At 42.4% G+C, this 16,946-nt stretch overlaps 1 long non-coding RNA gene across 1 annotated transcript; it reads right to left on the minus strand.

Annotated features, from left to right (window-relative positions):
- Window positions 1-7,385: 7,385 nt before the first annotated feature.
- On the minus strand, window positions 7,386-8,733 carry LOC308122388. Its single transcript, XR_013936140.1, has 3 exons — window positions 8,690-8,733; window positions 8,432-8,529; window positions 7,386-7,530 (listed from the first exon to the last, which is right to left on the minus strand). It is a non-coding gene; the product is annotated as an uncharacterized lncRNA (long non-coding RNA).
- Between the last annotated feature and the right edge of the window lie 8,213 nt (window positions 8,734-16,946).

A 16,946-nucleotide genomic window follows, 5' to 3' on the forward strand; every position in this document is an offset into this window, starting at 1 on the left:
TATCCCCTCTGTTAGCAGTCTGTTAGCAGTCTGTCCCATCTGTTAAAGTCTGTCCCTTCTGTTAGAAGTCTGTACCATCTGTTAGCAGCCTGTCCCCTCTGTTAGCAGTCTGTACCATCTGTTATTAGTCTGTCCCCTCTGTTAGCGGTCTGTACCGTCTGTTAGCAGTCTGCCCCCTCTGTTAGCAGTCTGAACCGTCTGTTAGCAGTCTGTACCATCTGTTAGAAGCCTGTCCCCTCTGTTAGCAGTCTGTACCATCTGTTAGCAGTCTGTCCCCTTTTATAGCAGTCTGTACCATCTGTTAGAAGTCTGTCCCGTCTGTTAGCAGTCTGTACCATCTGTTAGCAGTCTGTACCGTCTGTTAGCGGTCTGTCCCTTCTGTTAGCAGTCTGTCCCCTCTGTTAGCAGTCTGTACCATCTGTTAGCAGTCTGTACCCCTGTTAGCAGTCTGTCCCATCTGTTAAAGTCTGTCCCTTCTGTTAGAAGTCTGTACCATCTGTTAGCAGTCTGTCCCCTCTGTTAGCAGTCTGTACCATCTGTTAGCAGTCTGTCCCCTCTGTTAGCAGTCTGTACCGTCTGTTAGCAGTCTGTCCCCTCTGTTAGCAGTCTGTACCATCTGTTAGCAGTCTGTACCCCTGTTAGCAGTCTGTCCCCTCTGTTAGCAGTCTGTTAGCAGTCTGTCCCGTCTGTTAAAGTCTGTTCCTTCTGTTAGAAGTCTGTACCATCTGTTAGCAGCCTGTCCCCTCTGTTAGCAGTCTGTACCATCTGTTATTAGTCTGTCCCCTCTGTTAGCGGTCTGTACCGTCTGTTAGCAGTCTGCCCCCTCTGTTAGCAGTCTGAACCATCTGTTAGCAGTCTGTCCCGTCTGTTAGCAGTCTGTCCCTTCTGTTAGCAGTCTGTCCCCTCTGTTAGCAGTCTGTACCATCTGTTAGCAGTCTGTCCCTTCTGTTAGCAGTCTGTCCCCTCTGTTAGCAGTCTGTACCATCTGTTAGCAGTCTGTACCCCTGTTAGCAGTCTGTCCCGTCTGTTAAAGTCTGTCCCTTCTGTTAGAAGTCTGTACCATCTGTTAGCAGTCTGTCCCCTCTGTTAGCAGTCTGTACCATCTGTTAGCAGTCTGTCCCCTCTGTTAGCAGTCTGTACCGTCTGTTAGCAGTCTGTCCCCTCTGTTAGCAGTCTGTACCATCTGTTAGCAGTCTGTACCCCTGTTAGCAGTCTATCCCCTCTGTTAGCAGTCTGTTAGCAGTCTGTCCCATCTGTTAAAGTCTGTCCCTTCTGTTAGAAGTCTGTACCATCTGTTAGCAGCCTGTCCCCTCTGTTAGCAGTCTGTACCATCTGTTATTAGTCTGTCCCCTCTGTTAGCGGTCTGTACCGTCTGTTAGCAGTCTGCCCCCTCTGTTAGCAGTCTGAACCGTCTGTTAGCAGTCTGTACCATCTGTTAGAAGCCTGTCCCCTCTGTTAGCAGTCTGTACCATCTGTTAGCAGTCTGTCCCCTTTTATAGCAGTCTGTACCATCTGTTAGAAGTCTGTCCCGTCTGTTAGCAGTCTGTACCATCTGTTAGCAGTCTGTACCGTCTGTTAGCAGTCTGTACCATCTGTTAGCAGTCTGTCCCGTCTGTTAGCAGTCTGTCCCTTCTGTTAGCAGTCTGTACCATCTGTTAGCAGTCTGTCCCCTCTGTTAGCAGTCTGTTAGCAGTCTGTCCCGTCTGTTAGCAGTCTGTACCATCTGTTAGCAGTCTGTCCCATCTGTTAGCAGTCTGTCCCTTCTGTTAGCAGTCTGTCCCCTCTGTTAGCAGTCTGTCCCGTCTGTTAGCAGTCTGTCCCTTCTGTTAGCAGTCTGTACCATCTGTTAGCAGTCTGTCCCCTCTGTTAGCAGTCTGTTAGCAGTCTGTCCCCTCTGTTAGCAGTCTGTACCATCTGTTAGCAGTCTGTCCCTTCTGTTAGCAGTCTGTCCCCTCTGTTAGCAGTCTGTCTCGTCTGTTAGCAGTCTGTCCCTTCTGTTAGCAGTCTGTACCGTCTGTTAGCAGTCTGTACCCCTGTTAGCAATCTAACCCAGCCTAACCCAGTCTACAGTGGGTCAGTCTGCAGTACAAGTCTACATGCCAGACTCCAGCAGGAACCATCTACTTCTGAACCTCCAGGAAACACTGTCCATGTGCTTCTCAGTTAGAAAATGGAACCTGCAACAATTCAGAGTTCGTATCCAGAACCAGGACATTAGCTTAGTGACAGAATGTAAATATCGAGAGGCTGCCAGTGGGGAATCCAAAATATCACTATTTAAAACAATATGGCTGCTTCCTTGAGATCGCCGCCACATTGTTCCGCCATTTTGTTCTGAATCACCACCACAGCGCCACTCTCGGTGGGAGGCGGTAGTACATGAAATATGGCCGCTTCCTGCAGGTCGCCGCCATTTTGTTCCAAAGCACAATCACAGCGCCACCGTCGGTGGGAGGCAGGAGTACATGATCCGCAGTGCGACCTTGCTTCTCCAGAATTGAAACCCCGCCAGTATGGTGGCTGGCGGGCGCTGACATACTTGTTAGCAGTCGCCGCCATAATGGCGCACGGACAGCGCCATACTATTCTCAAAATTGAAACCCCGCCAGTGCGGTATCAAATAATGGCGGTGTAAGGGTGTCGTCATACTTGTTTATGGTTGCCGCCATATTTAAAAGGCAGATAGTGGACTCTTCTAAGTACCTGGGTGTTCACCTGAACAATAAACTGGACTGGTCTGACACCACCCACGCTCTCTACAAGAAGGGCCAGAGCAGACTCCATCTGCTGCGGAGACTCAGGTCCTTTGGACTGCAGGGGGCGCTCCTGAGGTCCTTTTATGGCTCAGTGGTGGCATCAGCCATCTTCTATAGAGTGGTCTGCTGGAGCAGCAGCAGCTCTACGGCTGCAGACAGGAACCAACTGAACCAACTGGTGAGGAAGGCCAGCTCTGTCCTGGGCTGCCCCCTGGACAAGAAGTGGTGCTAGAACTATAAGAACGTATTTACTATGTATAATACATCCACCCCCATACTCTGTACATGTCCACACTTGTAGGCACCGTGTGCATATTGTTTCTATATTGTATTTTTATCTGCTTTTTTTTTTAGTTCCTGCTATGTGTGCTTCTTTCTCTGTACTATCCTGCTGTACCACTGCACATTTCTCCACATGCGAGATAAATAAAGGGATATCTTATCTTATCTTAATGTATGACAATGAAACAAGGTAGAATTAGTTCAGGATGTCTATTTGTCATGTTTCCTTACCTTCAGGTCAAAATAAGAAAAGTGTCTCATCTAACTCCTCTCTGCTCGATTCTAAATTCTGCTTTACATTTACATTTCACATCTGTTTAATAAAGAACAATGACAAGATTTATGATGGTTTTATTCTTTTATATATACAATCACTTTAACAGAGAAAACCCAACAAATCCACATGAGCAAGCGTGAGCGACTGTGGAAAGGAAGAACTCCCTCTAACAGGAAGAAACCTTTGCAGAAACCAGACTCAGAGGTGGCGGCTTTCTGCTAGCCGGTTGGGGTGAGAGGACAGAGGAGAGGAGAGAGGAGAGGACAGACAGATAGATAAGAGAGAGATCCACTCTGTGAAGACTGATCAGGACAGGAGGCTTCAATCCACCTTCAGCTCCACTGTCAGACATCCAGCAGGGAGGTTGAGAGACAGACTACAGGAGAGAAAGGTAAATGTTAGTGACATGTAATAGTGACGTGTAATAGTGACGTGTAATATTGACATGTAATAGTGACATGTAATAGTGACATGTAATATTGACATGTAATAGTGACATGTAATAGTGACGTGTAATATTGACATGTAATAGTGACATGTAATAGTGACGTGTAATAATGACATGTAATATTGACATGTAATAGTGACGTGTAATAGTGACATGTAATAGTGAGGTGTAATAGTGACGTGTAATAGTGACATGTAATAGTGATGTGTAATAGTGACATGTAATAGTGAGGTGTAATAGTGACATGTAATAGTGACGTGTAATAGTGATGTGTAATAGTGACATGTAATAGTGACGTGTAATAGTGACGTGTAATAGTGACATGTAATAGTGACATGTAACAGTGACATGTAATAATGACATGTAATAGTGACATGTAACAGTGACATGTAACAGTGACATGTAATAGTGACATGTAATAGTGACATGTAATAGTGACATGTAACAGTGACATGTAATAATGACATGTAATAGTGACGTGTAATAATGACATGTAATATTGACGTGTAATAGTGACGTGTAATAGTGACGTGTAATAGTGACATGTAATAGTGACATGTAATAGTGACATGTAATAGTGAGGTGTAATAGTGACATGTAATAGTGACATGTAACAGTGACATGTAACAGTGACATGTAATAGTGACGTGTAATAGTGACATGTAACAGTGACATGTAACAGTGACATGTAATAGTGACATGTAATAGTGACGTGTAATAGTGACATGTAATAGTGACATGTAATAATGACATGTAATAATGACATGTAATAGTGACATGTAACAGTGACATGTAACAGTGACATGTAATAGTGACATGTAATAATGACATGTAATAGTGACATGTAATAGTGACATGTAATAGTGACATGTAACAGTGACATGTAATAGTGACGTGTAATAGTGACGTGTAATAATGACGTGTAATATTGACGTGTAATAGTGACGTGTAATAGTGACGTGTAATAGTGACATGTAATAGTGACGTGTAATAGTGAGGTGTAATAGTGACGTGTAATAGTGACGTGTAATAGTGACATGTAATAGTGACGTGTAATAGTGACATGTAACAGTGACATGTAATAGTGACATGTAATAGTGACATGTAACAGTGACATGTAATAGTGACATGTAATAGTGACATGTAATAGTGACGTGTAATAGTGACATGTAACAGTGACATGTAATAGTGACATGTAATAGTGACATGTAATAGTGACGTGTAATAGTGACGTGTAACAGTGACATGTAATAGTGACATGTAATAGTGACGTGTAATAGTGACGTGTAATAGTGACATGTAATAGTGACGTGTAATAGTGACATGTAATAGTGACATGTAATAGTGACATGTAATAGTGACATGTAATAGTGACGTGTAATAGTGACATGTAATAGTGACATGTAATAGTGACATGTAATAGTGACATGTAATAGTGACGTGTAATAGTGACATGTAATAGTGACATGTAATAGTGACATGTAATAGTGACATGTAATAGAGGTGAATAAAAAGGACAGAAGCTCAGTTTCGGTCCTCCAGCAGTCTGAACCTCTGGCAGCTTCACTAGAAAATGGTCTCAGGTGTCCTGAAGCAGCTCTCACTGGAAACTTTAATAGAAAAGTCTTCATCCTAACCTGAACATGAGAGGCTGTGTCAGACTCTTTAACTGAAACTGGATCTGGTTCCACATCAGAGGAACCTGAAAGCTGAAAGCTCTGCCTCCATTCTACTTTTAGAAAAGCTAGGAACCTCCAGTAAGCCAGCACTCTGAGAACCAAGAGTTCTTCTGGGGAGATCTGGGACCAGCAGGTCTTTAAGATCTTTAGATTTAGTTGAAGACTTTTTAAGCAGTGACTTGGACCCCCTGATAATAGGGAGGTACAATAGTTACTCTGGAAGTAAATACATGGATTAACTTCTCAGTGTCACTCTATCAATATATTCTTGATTTTAGAGACATTATGTAAATATAATGTACAGATTCCAGTAGATTAGATGGTGATGAGCGACAGCAGTGCAGCTTCTCTCTACTATCAGATGAACACAGGAAGATATAGGATTACTACTACATCACCGGATGTAGTAGGAAGATATAGGATTACTACTACATCACCGGAGGTAGTAGGAAGATATAGGATTACTACTACATCACCGGATGTAGTAGGAAGATATAGGATTACTACTACATCACCGGATGTAGTAGGAAGATATAGGATTACTACTACATCACCGGAGGTAGTAGGAAGATATAGGATTACTACTACATCACCGGAGGTAGTAGGAAGATATAGGATTACTACTACATCACCGGATGTAGTAGGAAGATATAGGATTACTACTACATCACCGGATGTAGTAGGAAGATATAGGATTACTACTACATCACCGGATGTAGTAGGAAGATATAGGATTACTACTACATCACCGGATGTAGTAGGAAGATATAGGATTACTACTACATCACCGGATGTAGTAGGAAGATATAGGATTACTACTACATCACCGGAGGTAGTAGGAAGATATAGGATGACTACTACATCCGGTGATGTAGTAGGAAGATATAGGATTACTACTACATCCGGTGATGTAGTAGGAAGATATAGGATTACTACTACATCCGGTGATGTAGTAGGAAGATATAGGATTACTACTACATCACCGGATGTAGTAGGAAGATATAGGATTACTACTACCTCCCCTGAGGCCTTCAGACTCTCTTCATCATGTCCGGTCGGTTCCCCTGTGAGAACATGTTAGAACGTTCTCCCTCTGGCTATGATGACCTCTGCCTCAGGCCTTGTAGGACCTTCATCAGGATGATGATGAGGATCTGAAAGACCTTGACAAGGTGCAGGTAGAGAGGTTTACAAAGACTCACAGTATTGAGTACTCTACTTCTATGATGTCCTCCATTCCATTCATCATCTTACTTCTGGGAGCAAAACATCAAAAGGTAACGGACGAGTCTCTGGTCCTCCTTCGGATTCCTGGGACTTCCTCCATCTCCTTCAGCATCTCCAACATCTGCTGCAATACAGAGGAAGACAAGTAGACAAATCCAGCTTATGTTAGGTAGAAACTGAAAGGAAACCTCCTCAGTTTGAGCTGCTGCTTCAGGGAAAGTGATGCTGACGACATCTTCCAGAGGTTTATTCTGTCTGAACAGACCCTCGACTCCATGACATCATCATGGAAGATCTGAAGACAAAGAGCAAAGAGAGAACATAGAGCAGCTCTAGAGAATAGAACCACTAACAGCACAGTTAGTTTCACTCTCCTTGATCTGCTCTCTGGAGAATCCAGTCAGGATCTCCACCCTTCTACACCTCAATCATCCTGCAGATTAAAATGAGTTAAAATGAGTTAAAAAGCAGCTCCAACTGTGACATTTACACTTTGATTAAAGTCAAAACTACTGGAGTTTATTTCTTCCTGTCATTTAACAACAGGAATCAGCTGACATGTTGTTTTCACAAGGTGATCATCAAACTGTTCTAGTCAACATAAAGGAGAGCAGCTCAATATGTCACCAGGTGTTTCTCTCATTCTGCCGTACCTCCTGCATCTATTGAAGTACTGAACCAACTACTGTAGTACCTGTACTCTCTGTTTGGGGGTTGATCCACAGCTGAATGATGCTTTGGGAACATTGGTGGATTTTCCAGCACAATGGACATGAAGCCAGCCTCTGCAAACTGTGACCTCCACCCATTCTCCACCCATTCTCCACCCATTCCACAATGTCAACGTTTGGATATAAAATCCTGCAAAACAAAAGATGTGTTCACGTAATTTCAAAAAAAAGTTTCCTTTATGTCTTATAGATAAAGAAACAGACAAAAAACTTAATATGAATGGATGAAAAGGAGAGAAGAACAATTTTATAGTTATCTGAATCACACACACACACACACACACACACACACACACACACACACACACACACACACACACACACACACACACACACACACACACACACACACACACACACACTATGAACCAATGGCTGGAGACAAAGTAATACTCTAACATCATTTCAGGAGGCCGAGGCTGAGGAATGAGATGGACTAGGTGTGATCTTTTTATCAGAGGATATGTAGGTGGAGGAGTGATGGTTCATGGGAGATATGTAGGTGGAGGAGTGATGGTTCATGGGATATATGTAGGTGGAGGAGTGATGGTTCATGGGAGATATGTAGGTGGAGGAGTGATGGTTCATGGGATATATGTAGGTGGAGGAGTGATGGTTCATGGGAGATATGTAGGTGGAGGAGTGATGGTTCATGGGAGATATGTAGGTGGAGGAGTGATGGTTCATTAGAGATATGTAGGTGGAGGAGTGATGGTTCATGGGAGATATGTAGGTGGAGGAGTGATGGTTCATGGGAGATATGTAGGTGGAGGAGTGATGGTTCATTAGAGATATGTAGGTGGAGGAGTGATGGTTCATGGGAGATATGTAGGTGGAGGAGTGATGGTTCATGGGAGATATGTAGGTGGAGGAGTGATGGTTCAGGTGTTACATGTTGTTATTTCAAACTAAAAGCCAACCAGGCTGAGCAGAGTCTGGCTCCATGCTGGAGGACTGAGTGATGCTGTTGAAGGAGTGAGAAGGTCCTTTTGCCACTTCTTTTATTTTCAACAAACAGCTTTTCAACCCACCTTCTTCCTGTGCTCCTGGACTTCTGGAAGATGCAGAACTGCATCACGTCAGCCATGCACTCACGTTGGCTGGAAGCGGCCTTCTTTGCCATGGTTGCCTGAACAAGTCAGTTTGAACCATTTATATCCACGTCTATCTTACATACACGGAACAAAAACCATAATCATAATAATCTTCTGTATTTAAGGAATACATCATGTCAAACTGTCTGTTCATAGTACTTAAGTTTCTAATATCTCATTTGTGTGTTAACTAACCGCAGTGTCGTGGTCTAGCTTTCTCTTCAGCCTGAAGACCGGAGAATGTTGCCCCTTGAGAAGTTTTTTGCATTCATTTGTCCAATGAGCAAATACTTTCCCATAACTGAAAAGATATTACATGAAAAAACAAAATACAGACATTGCAAAGTAAATTTTTTATTTACTTTCCAAGGTTTTTATTTTAATATCCCATTTACAGTGACTAGACAGACATCTGAGTAAACTCCAAAATTGCATGATGTCCTAAATACACTTATTCAATAAAAAGTGAAAAAAGATGGGGAGAAACTAAAGACAAGGCCCTAAGAAGTTTTCAGAAACAGTTTTTAATCATTCTATTGGATTCTGATAGGGCAAGAGCACTCAAAGCATGCATGTAGAAGCAGACCTGTTCAACGCCCAGTTCTCCAGGAGCAGCAGGCACCACCACTTCCATAAAACTGGCATGTCCTGCTGAAATTCTAACTGGCAATCAACCTCAGTGCACAACACACAATGCAAGCATATGCAAATTAAGTGGAGAAATACACTTACAACTGTATAGTCAAACTGTGCATCCAAAGAGATGTATGAAGTGGACTGTAACAAAAACAAAAGAATTGTCAACTTTAATTTGCAAACAAAGAAACATTTTGTGAAACAAGGAACCTGTGACCTACCATCAGCATGAACACACCACAGTCCCGTCCAAACGTTTGCTTCGGGTAATCCTGATTCGAGAAAAACAAAAATCTAAACAAATCCTTTTCCACATACAATATCCTTCTTCCCAAGTGAAATATGAGTACCTTCAAATCCTTGCCCGTTTTCACAGTCCAGGTGCCCGACACAATCTTTGCAGCAATATTCCTGTAAATTGTGACGACAACAGAAAAACACAAATCAGTCAATAATCCAGCAGTCCCTCCAAATTCAGAGGATTCAAGAATGTGTGCCACACACATGCAAATGTCACCAGAACGCGACCAAACAACATGCAGATGTCACCAGAACGCTCTCTTTTCATTGTGGATGGGTAACCTCAAGAGCGGTTTGTACTGCTGGCCTGTAAATCCTGACTCGCTTTGTGAGTAAAGAGAGTCCAGAAAGAAGAGCTCTTTCTGAGCTGGCCTGATGACCTATAGCCAAGGAACATCAGCATAATGATACAGTGATTCACAGTGCATTTGAGGAGAAAGGGCCCATAACCAAAGTTGAGACTTTATGGACCACTGAATATTTTAGAAAAAAGTGAAAATGAACAAACACAACAGAAATTATATTTTGCCTTTTCCCCAGCAAAGTATTCACTTTAGTTAGAACAAACAACATAGCACCAATACCCAAATATGGAAACAGTGACTTACACACAGCTGGAAATGACCAGGTATCCACAGAGGGATAAAAATGGCATCTTTCTGATGAGCATCATTCTGTTAAAGGATAACAGTGAAATATTTCAGATGAATATGTGAATGTCAAGTATAACATCGAAAATGCACAAAGTATACTTAGGGGTAGACTTGGCATGGGATCATTATTACAGGGTGGCAGCCAGGGGGGAGGGATATACAGATCCACTATGTAGATATTCTTGCCCTGAGCCCCCATTAAAAAAACAAACAAACAAAAAAAAAATAGATATATATACACATATATATTTGCAGAGAAAATGCAACAGTTGCAAAGCAGTTGAAGGAAACGCCATTATACTATTTCTCCATGTGGGATGAATAAAGTTTTATCTTACAATTCATACAGATTTACAATAAACTCACTAAGTGGACACAGTACCTTAGAAAGAGCAATCTTCTCTATGAACTCAAGGCAAGCATTTCCAACCTAAAAAAACAAACAAACAAAAGTTTGCGAATAGTTGGAAAACAACATGCATGCTGCCATATTTTAAATATGTTGTTAATAAACTCACAGTGGCCTCCATGTCTTGCGATAGGCCCAGGGTCAGGAAGTCGGATCGTGTCAGGCAAGTCTTTGATGTCTTCACAATTAACTCATTGTCTGGTCAATTTGTGTCCAAAACATACTTGAGCTGGGGGAAGAAGAAAAAACAACAAAACAACAAAAAACAATGAGTAAAACCCATTAAAAGGTTTACATTCGTGACCCTCCTCACACACATACAAAAAACTAAAATTAGAACACAAATTCACCACTTGTTCTTGACCAGCATGCAAGGAAAATGACCAGGAAGAGCGTTGAGCTTCCACAGAATCCAAGTTTGTGGTGCTTGCACAGTGAGACCCACAGCGGATTCCCTCACTTGAGCATTTAGGTGGCTCTTGTTCTAAAGATAAGGAGAAAGAAAACTGAAATGAAACAACCTTTACTTCATTTTACATAGCTTTGTCCAGACTAAGACCCAGACATACCTGCATCAGGGAGGTCCATATCGGTCTGTGTGTGCTGGGGTGGAGATGAATCTGTCGAGACGCTGCCACTGTTGTTAGACCAGTCCCGATCACCTTTAGTGTAATGGGACACAATATATATGCATACATTTTGATCAGTGCCTTATTAAGAGGACAATCAATGTTACTGTTAATTTTCATATTTGGTTTTACCTATGAAGGCGTGGCCCAAGCCTGACAGAGCGACGTTGTCCAACCGGCGGACCCCTTTGAAGTGGCGTCTCAGCAGTTCTTTATTTTGGTAGTTGTTCCGGTGCTCTATCATGCTGCGCATTAGGAAAATATGTGCAGAAGGCCCCATGTTGCTCAGAAAATAGTTGTTGTTTCTGAAAAACGCAAAAAGCTGCTCTGCAGCCTGGCTGTTAAGCGTCGGACCAAGCTCCGGAACAAGTTCGATCCTTCGCAGAACATCTCGAGGGTCCTTTGTATTTCCCTGATGAAACTTGTCATAAAGTGCATAATGTTTGCTGGATCCGGTCATGGGGTGGCCATTTGGCTCAGCATGTTCAAGTTTTTTAACCAGCCAAGGGAGAGAAACTTTGAAGGAGCCTTTAGCTGCAGCCTCCATATTGTCCTTTGTCGGCTCGGCCAGCCTTCCCTCAAAAGGCTGGAATGGAGGGTTGTCGGGAACCCTTAGGTTAGCATGAGCCACCAAGCCTCGTGCAAAGTCGTACACGCAGACATTTGGAAAATGCTTCCATGACAGCAGGAGGTCCGTAAAATCCCTGGGGCTCTCTGCTCGGAGGTTGAATTTCAAGCTGTACACGATTCCGTGTGGGCATATAATGACACACCATCCTCCTATGGAAATATACATACTATATGCAAAAGGAAGGATGTGTAACACGGTCTCACTTTGATGTATTCATCTAGAAAACAAAACAGAAATTTCTATATTTACCAGAAGCACCCCAAACGGATTGAAAGACCTTGTCCTAGGCCTGCCTGCTCATCATCTCCCCTCGCAGCCGGTTAACGAGGTCCAAACGGGATCCGTTTGAGTCCAAGTTGCATGCGATACACAGCTTTCGGACAACTGATACCTGGATGAAAATATGTGTTTCACAAATGAAGTTTATACACAACAACAAAGTGCAACTCTATTGGATCACATTGATGATAATAAAAAACAATATCTCAATGAGTAAATAGTACCCTTTGTTTCATCAGCTGATCTGTAAGGTGGTCCTCAGCCAAGTCTGCAAGATGGGCTTTACCCATCAGGACTTCAACCGCATTTTTTCAACCTCGGTGTTAAGAACAGTCCCGCTTTTGCGAGTGTCCCTTCCAATCCAAGGTGCCCAGTGCTCAAATGTTGGTTTAACAACAAATGGGTTCTGTGAGGGAGCTTCATGAAAAGAACACATACATTAAAATAACGTTTAATCAAAATAAGAGTACTGAGCACAACCGATTAGCTACTAGATTTTAAAAATTAATACTCACTCTCAAAAAATCCTCGGCTGATCATGTGCAGAAGAACAGATTCCCAGAACGCCTCAATGTTGTGCTCTCCAATGAAATCGTCCCTTGGTTGTTGCAGTTCACTCGCTGAAATTGTAATAAACACAAAATTAAAAACACTACATCTGGACTAATGATGCTATTGCAAATCACTTTTATTTGACAAATACCTAATTTGTATTTTACAAATTACTTGTATTGATGTAACTGTAAGAGAGACATACCCTCAAAACTAAATACTCCTTTTCTGTGGAGGTCCATCACCACAACAGGAGGATAGAAGCCGCAGAGTATGCATGAGTATTTATACTGTGTGTCGCAAAGTGCTTCGAAGTGGCAGTATCCATGGAGAATTCTGCCCGTGCTGGGAAACTTGGTTTCATCCAAATTTTCCAGACAACAAATGACCCTTGAAACAGTCATGTGATTCTATGGTAAAAAGAGGGAAGGAAAAATATTTGGAATATAAATAAACCAAAAAGAATCAAGTTGTTCATAATGCAGTCAAAAATAGAAACACTACAGAGCACATGCCAAAGAAACTGCAGTATGGACAAACAAAACAGACATATTGTTTTTAAGGCCAAGCGACAATTGTGTGTACAATGACAAAAAAATAATGAATATTTTTTGAAAATGAGCACAGCACTTTGTATCATTTCACAGAAGCATTGTTTACACACACCTGGAGATTCTGTCTCAGTACAGACAGAAACGCAGGGTTAGGATTAGATGGTCATTAATATTGTGCAGACCATCTCTCCACTCCTGGTAGCGGTACATCATGTTGCACTGGGAACACTTCCGATTGGAAGTTGAGACATCTGAAATGGAGATGAATACAAAATATTAAGACATAAAATAAGATTTATGTAGTGAAAAAAAATCCAAATATGTATAATTTACCTTGGATTACACCACCCATGCCAATTATTCTGGCTTTGTTTGTGATTCGGACGGCCTCCTCCAAGTCAGGATTTCCAGGACACATCTTGCACGTCCTTTCAGCAGGGAACAACTGATGTGGGTAGTCTGTGTTCGCTCTGGAATATTTGACCTCCTCAGGAAGCGTGGTTGGGATTTTCTTGTTCTCATGAATATATCTCACACATCTTTCAATCTCTGCACTACGGGGATGAGCAGCAGAATGAGTCGTTCCAGGTGGCGCTGTTGAGGTTATCACAGGAGTCCTAAAAAGTTCTCTGCGGGTCTGAAAAAGATGCCACTTCGCAATGTTCTTGTGTGGACATGATAGACGTGCCTTTATACAAGGGCAATGCCATGTGTTATTTTTAATGCTATAAGTCACCATGACTCTGCCCAAAGTACTATGACGAGATAGTCTTGGTTCATTCACTGAGAAACATAATTTAGTTTTTGAACTAAAAGAATCAACCATCACACACAATGGGACATGTGCTTCCTCTGCTTCCCTTTGCCTCTTCTTGCACAATGCTGCCTTGGGCTCACTAAAAAACCTGTTTTCCAGCATTTCATCAAGGACCTCGGGTTGAAGGGGTTCTTCAGTTGCAGTTTTGGAGCAGTAATTAATGGAACGTATGTGGTCGCACATACTGTCAGAAGGACCACTCCGTAAGGCAAGCAAGTGATACTGGCGACAGTCCTCCACTTCACATTTAGTTACTTGTTGCAGGCCCCATGTTTTCCTTTGCACATGGACGGGGAGACTGAAGGCATTAAAATTCTTTTTAACAGCATACAACCCACTGTCTTTATCAATCTGTATGCTTTTGTGGTGGTGTGCTGCTGTGATGTCTTTTGGTCCCCCATGTTTTCTTTGAATATGCAACTTCATATTCTTTTTGTAAATCTTAATGGGGCAGTAAGGACATTTTATGCATTCCTTTTTTGTTCTTTCACAGTTTTTGCTTTCTGTGTGAAATTACTGACTTTTTCCTTAGTTGTGGAAGAAAAGGATTTGAGATGGTCTGTGGTTGTAGCTGAGGGTGACAGAGAATATTCTATAGGAGATGCTTGTTTGGGCAAGTCAGTGGTCAGCACAGACGCTGTGGTTGTTGGGCGCACATATGAGTGATCTCTGCTATTGCATTCGGCACTCACTGCCCCCGGATGAGGTGAACGAATTGACATTCTGATTGGAGACCGTGTCTGAAAAAGATGTAAATCAGAATCATCAGTATTTGTTTAAACTTACTGATTTCTTATTGATGAATGCAAACTGACAAACATCTAAGTGATTCATTGCAGTATATTATATATTAGATATTCAACCTCTCTCAAAACCATTAATCTTTTTCTAATTTGGATGCACCAATAAAAACACAGCGATCACAAGCAGGTTGTATACATCCAGTAATGCAGTATGATAAAAATACCAGTACAGGTCTAAACAAACCAACACATGAAACAAAGATAAAAAGAGCAACATAAACTTTGAGCTGTGGACAAAACACCAGTATGCGCGGTGTTATCATAGTATGTAATACGGTATTTATACAGTATGAAAAACAAATACCAGGCAGGGCCAATGTTGGCCTATAAGTCTCTTAACACAGCAAAGTTTACTTTAGCAAGATTTCCTGTGGCAATAAATTACAGGTTTTTAATAAACCAACACATGGAACAAAGATAGAAAGAGCAACAAAAACTTCGAGCTGATCTTACATTGCTCCTAACAAAACTATAAAACTATTCCTACTCTCATTAATACTGATATAACTACAGCTACAATTTCATTCTTATTAGTGCAGGCTGATATGTTCTACATCGACAAGAAAGCAATTGTTTACCTTAACAGAAGACAATCTTTTATTCTGTTGAGCTTCGAGTACACGTGCGAAAAACAAAACAACAAATGTGCGTTTGAACAGCGCGGCGCACGTCACTTCCTGCATGTGCGTGTCGTGCACGTCACTTCCTGTGGGTCGGCTCCCGTCTACGTAACTTCCTTCATGTTCAGTCCGTTTCGTCACTTCCTGTAGGGCGGCTCTATATACGTCACTTCCTGTAGGGCGGCTCTATATACGTCACTTCCTGTAGGGCGGCTCTATATACGTCACTTCCTGTAGGGCGGCTCTATATACGTCACTTCCGCCGCGTCATTTTGCGTCATTTCCGTCCATGCTTCCGCATAGCACCATTTCAAGATGGCGGCGCCCAAGAAATAAATATGGCGGCGCCCGCAACACCGCCATCTTGGTTTTCCCCACTGGCATCTCTTGAAATATCCTGGTGGGATTAGAACCTCAACTCACATTTAACCACCACATGAAGAAGATATCAGAAACAGTAAAAACCAATCTGAAGAGTTTTAAAGTAATCAGACACTACATACCACACCAAGCGGCTCCTTCCAGAACACATTGGGTCTTTATACAACCAAACTCTTAAAGTCCTGGATAGAAAACCAAGTAGGTATCATCACTGGAAAGTATCAAAAGTATAATTTCCTGAGTTTAGAAAGTTTCAGCGACCTCTGATTTCTGAAATTAATCTTCAAATGCTTCCATAAGTCAGCAGCAGAGCCACTCTCTGGTTCTGTCCAAACACAGGACAGCAGCAGAGTCACCAGGAGCCCCCCCCCCCCCCCCCCCCCCCCGATAAACCACATTCTGACCAAAGACATTCTCAATAACAGGAAGTCACTCCTGGAAGGCAACGCCAAACAAATTAAAATGATACCAGATCCCAGACTATTCACCTCAAAGGTTAAAGACTGGCTGGAAACAAGACAAGAATGTACCCACTTATGAAATACTACTATGTCTACAGGGTCTGTGTTTTACTGTAGTGAAGGAGGGAGGGATGGTGGGAGGGGGGGAGGGAGGGGGAAATGGGTTTTACTGTAGTGATAGAGGGAGGGACTGTGTTTTACTGTAGTGAAGGAGGGAGGGAGGAAAGGTGTTTTACTGTAGTGAAGGAGGGAGGGACTGTGTTTTACTGTAGTGAAGGAGGGAGGGAGGAAAGGTGTTTTACTGTAGTGAAGGAGGGAGGGACTGTGTTTTACTGTAGTGAAAGAGGGAGGGATGGTGGGAGGGAGGGAGGGAGGGGGAAATGGGTTTTACTGTAGTGATAGAGGGAGGGACTGTGTTTTACTGTAGTGAAGGAGGGAGGGAGGAAAGGTGTTTTACTGTAGTGAAGGAGGGAGGGAGGAAAGGTGTTTTACTGTAGTGAAGGAGGGAGGGACTGTGTTTTACTGTAGTGAAGGAGGGAGGGAGGAAAGGTGTTTTATAACAGGTAATTGTGAATCAGATATTTACTGTGTGTATTCTCGGTATTTCTGCTTGTCTGATGTATCTTGGTGTTGTATGTACTGTTGTCTCCTCTTTTACCCTCTGAAAAGCTCTTCCAGGGACCAGAGTTGCTAATTAGTGTGGAGCTCCATACTCTGCAACACATTT

Source organism: Lipophrys pholis (genome assembly GCF_963383615.2).
Source record: "Lipophrys pholis genome assembly, chromosome: 17".
NCBI lineage: Eukaryota > Metazoa > Chordata > Actinopteri > Blenniiformes > Blenniidae > Lipophrys > Lipophrys pholis.